The sequence below is a fragment of the Arachis duranensis genome, chromosome 1 (assembly GCF_000817695.3).
Source record: "Arachis duranensis cultivar V14167 chromosome 1, aradu.V14167.gnm2.J7QH, whole genome shotgun sequence".
NCBI lineage: Eukaryota > Viridiplantae > Streptophyta > Magnoliopsida > Fabales > Fabaceae > Arachis > Arachis duranensis.
In genome coordinates this window covers 76431199-76431790 of record NC_029772.3, presented here as the reverse complement: position 1 = coordinate 76431790, position 592 = coordinate 76431199, and positions in this window count along the sequence as shown.

Here is a 592-nt window from a genome sequence, read left to right as displayed (position 1 = left end):
ATAGAAAAACACACAAACTCATAGTAAAGTCCAGAAATGTGAATTTAGCATAAAAACTAATGAAAACATCCCTAAAAGTAGCTTGAACTTACTAAACACTACCTAAACACAATGCCAAAAAGCGTATAAATTATCTGCTCATCACAACACCAAACTTAAATTGTTACTTGTCACCAAGCAACTGAAAATCAATTAGGATAAAAAGAAGAGAATATACTATAAATTTCAGAATATCAATGAATATTAATTATAATTAGATGAGCGGGACTTGTAGCTTTTTGCTTCTGAACAGTTTTGGCATCTCACTTTTTCCTTTGAAGTTTAAAATGATTGGCATCTATAGGAACTTAGAATTTAGATAGTGCTATTGACTCTCCTAGTTTAGTATGTTGATTCTGAACACAACTACTTTATGAGTCTTGGTCGTGGCCCTAAGAACTTTGTTTTCCAGTATTACCACCGGATACAAAAATGCCACAAACACATAACTGGGTGAACCTTTTCAGATTGTGACTCAGCTTTGCTAGAGTCCCCAGTTAGAGGTGTCCAGAGCTCTTAAACACACTCTTTTTGCTTTGGATCACGACTTTAA